Source organism: Orycteropus afer, unplaced genomic scaffold (genome assembly GCF_000298275.1).
Source record: "Orycteropus afer afer isolate SDZICR_OR568_19922 unplaced genomic scaffold, OryAfe1.0 scaffold00217, whole genome shotgun sequence".
NCBI classification, from domain to species: domain Eukaryota; kingdom Metazoa; phylum Chordata; class Mammalia; order Tubulidentata; family Orycteropodidae; genus Orycteropus; species Orycteropus afer.
The window spans coordinates 941,955-946,027 of NW_006921804.1; positions in this window are offsets into that span (position 1 = coordinate 941,955).

Sequence of the window (4,073 nt, forward strand, 5' to 3'; positions counted from 1 at the left end):
ATTGTAAATTTTGGTCAATGACATGAGACAAAGTATATGTGAACTGCTGTATGAAAAGTGAATTTACTCTGTAAATCTTCACCCAAATCAAAATAAAAATTAAAAAAAAAAAAAAACAGTGAAATTGAGAGAGAGAGAAAAACAAACAAACACACACCTTATCTCAAGGAAATTGTACATGCAGTTGTGGAGGCTGGCAAGTCCCAAGTCTGTGGGTCAAACTCAGGATAGAAGCTTCTGACTCACACAGCTGCCAGGGTATAAGACAAACCCAGGACTGGCAGGCAATACAGCAGGCTGCTGGCTTCAGAGATGACAAATCCAAGATGGTCAGGTAAAATGGCAAGCTGTTGGTTCACAGGCTGCAAAGGCAACAGTCCCAAGATTGGCAGGCAATAGAGCAGGCCACTGCTTCAAGCCTAGATGAGGATGAGTCAGATGCAGTTTCCTGAGCAAAGAGCCAGAGACTTCCCCAGAGCTTTTCCACATATATTGGAAACAGGCCATATCCCAAAGGAAGCTGCCTTTCAACTGATTGCTCATAGCAGATCTCATCGTGGAGTTGATTATGTTTTATCAGATCCCATCAAGAGAGATAACTACATCACAACTGCTAAACCACTTAGCATCATGGCCTAGCCAAATGATATACAACCTTAACTATTACAAAAGTCCTGCTGCTTTTCCTTCTCCTTAGGTGTCTTTCCCACCAGCTGCTCCACGGGAGGAAGATAAGACAATCTACTTCTGTAAAGATTTACAGCCTTGGAAATCCAATGTGGGTCACTGTGAGTCAGAACCGACCCAATGGCAGTGGGTTTGGTAGGTGTCTTTAACATGAACTAATCCAGTTGGAAAATAGTTAAGCAGTGCCCACTCATTTGTATGGGATTGGGTCCCCAACTCTTTCTTTGGCAGCTATATTATATTGCCTGGTAGTTGAGTCCCAAGATCTGGAGCCAGGATGCCTGGTTCTAAACCCTACTTCTTGATTGTGTGACCTCGGGCAAGTCACTTATTTTCCCTAACTCTCAGAATCTCTGTCTATAAAGTGGAGGTGATAATAATAACATCTACCTCATGGGCCTACTCTAAGAGTATAACAGCTCATGTATGTAACACACTTAGCACAGTGCTTGCTCATGGCAAACACCTGGGGTTATAATCTCTCTCCCCACCCCTACACCACAGAAGCCCCAAATACAAACCAGTGTTCTCATTATATGACTGAAGGTAAGTGCCTTGGCCTTGATCTCAGTATTCTCACCTGCAAAGTAGTGTCTGGTAATCCTCAAATTAGGCAATGTCTTTCACAAGACCAGTCCTTGGCAGTTATTTATCAAATAATGACTGTAGGAGACAAATGGTGTGCTGTTGGTAAAGTCTAGGCAGAGATGTTAGGACGGTAAAAATGAAAAAGTATCACTTTTGTTCCCTGAAAGCAGATGGTAGAAAAGAAAAAAAAGAAGAAAGATATTTATATTCTCCACAGTGTGTATTATCCTTGCTGAAATGGACACACACCTTGTACACCCCCTCAGATTTCCTCCATCACTATTTACTTTCCAGAAGCCTTGGTCTGGAGTTTGTAAAGGGCAAGATGCTGCACCTTGCACTTCCTGTTGTTGTTAACTGCTGTCAAGTCAACCCCTGACTCTTAGTGACCCATGCACAACAGAATAAAACACAGCCTGGTCCTGTGCCATCCCTGTGGTCAGTTGCAGATTGGACCTTTAAGATCTACAGGGTTTTCATTTGCTGATTTTCAAAAGTAGATCATCAGGCCTTTGTTCCTAGTCTGTCCTATATTGGAAGCTCCACTGAAGCCTGTTCAGCATCATAGCAACATGAAAGCCCCCACTGACAGAGATGGTGACTACTTCAAGTGCCTTGGCTGGGAATTGAACCTGGGTCTCCCACATGGAGAGTGACAATTCTACCACTGAACCACTGATTGATGTCCTCACATTTCCTAATAATGAAAAAGAGGCATGGCTATTATTTGGCCTTTTTGGATTTTGGAAGCAATGTATACTGCACTTAAGAATATGGCTTCAACCAAGTTATCAGGTAACCCTGAAGGCTGCCAGTTTTAAGTGGGTCCCAAAGCAAGAAAAGCACCTGAAGCAGGTCTAGGCAGAGTTACAAGCTGCTATGCCTCTTAAACTGTGTTATCCAGGATGCTCAGTGGTTCTAGAGAGATCTGTGGTGATTGGACTTGTATGGAGTCTCTGGCAAGCTCCAACAGAGAATTGCAGCATATACCCTAGGGTTCTGGAAGAAAATCATGCCCTCTCTGACGAAGAATTACACTGGGTTGGAAAAACAGCTACTGGTGTGCTGTTGGGCCCTAGTAGAGACTGACTGCCTGACTAATGGACAATAAATCACCATTCAATCTGAGCTGTCTATCATACTGAATATTATCTTAGTCACTGAGTAATATAGTTAGACATGTCAAACAGCACTCTGTTATGTGATGGAAGTAATACATTGGGACCAGTCTTGAGCTCAAAGTGCATGGGCAAATTGTATGAGTGGGTGGCACAAATTACCTGTCACTATTATTCTGTATTTGTACTCTGCCAAAGGGGCAGGGAGGCTGCATCTTCTGACCTCCTCTAACCCCACAAGAGGAAGACAGAATCACCATCAAATAGCCCAAGGACTATTCCTGTGAGGCCAGACATACTGCCACCCTCCAGCCCTTTCATCAACCCTGACACCAACTGTTCCTCCTGAAGCACCCACCACCTATCTGCTGGGTTTGATAATTTGCTGCAGTGGCCACACAGAACTCACAGATTGTGGGGTTTATTAGGGAAGCACCAGGCTACAATTCAAGTTCAGGAACAAATTTCTTTTTTAAAATTCTTACTGTGATTTGGATGAGAGTTTAGAGCAAGTTCATTTTCCATATAGCAGTTCATACACATTTTGTTTCATAACATTTAATATAATTCCCTACGACATAACAGCTCTCTTCCCACTTCCTCTATAGTTACATTTTCCCTATGCATTCTTACCCCTAAGCTATTTCCCTGTGCAAATACTACACTTCTGTTCTCCCATTATTGCTTTTTCTGAGGAGTGAATCTACCAGGTGAGTGTAAAAGGAGTTTCTTTATGTGGCCTTTTGCCTCGGTTCTATGGAGAAAAAAAAAAAAGGAAAAAAGAAAATAGTTTGAGGGATTTTTTTTCCCTAGGCCATGAGGAGTTGTTACAGTTGCCCTTATTATAGTTGCCTCAGAAACCCAAGGAGGGGTCTCTGTAAGTTGGATCCAACTCGAAAGTAGTGAGTTTTTTGGCTCCTTTGGAGAAACTTGTTACTTTTGCCCAGGGAGGAAGCCAGTCCCTGTAGGAAGAAAATGTCAGTTATTAAGCAAATATATGGAGTCATTTATGAGAGAATTAGCCAGTTTAGTCCAGTGAGGGGATTGGTCAATTATTATGTAAAATAAACCCCAAAAATGGTTTATTTGCATAATAACTGACCAATCCCCTCATTGCAATCAGGGTACATAAAATCCATCCAATAGGATTGAGCCACTTGCCTTTATAAGCAACCATCCCACAGAGGTTGAGGGGTACTTCACCATCATCAAGAAGATCATGGAGTGGAGCTTGTCCTTTGAACCTGGGGAGCCTGTGCTGAGAACCTCTTAGAACCAGAAGACAGAGAACGTTGCAACACTGGAATGGCAGCAACAGAAGCTGGAGGTTGGTGCAAGATGATGTGGTGGGCTTCCTGGTCCACAGAGCAAAAGAGCTGAGTGTCTTCAGGCAGGAGGCTTGTTGGCAGAGTGCGGTACCTCTGGGCACTTGTTGGCAGAGCTAAAAGGGCTCCCCTGCAGGGCAGGGGCCAGGAGGAGGTCTACACAGCTGAGAGGGGGGCATGCACGGCAGAGAGAAGAGCCTACTTGCCAGAGGAACTGAAGGAGCTGTCCTGCACTGAAGAAGGTGTATAGATATACGCCTACAAGGAAGACCCGTTAATATGACTGTTATTCAAATTTATGCCCCAACTACCAAAGCCACAGATGAGGAAATTGAAGAATTTTATCAGCTTCTAC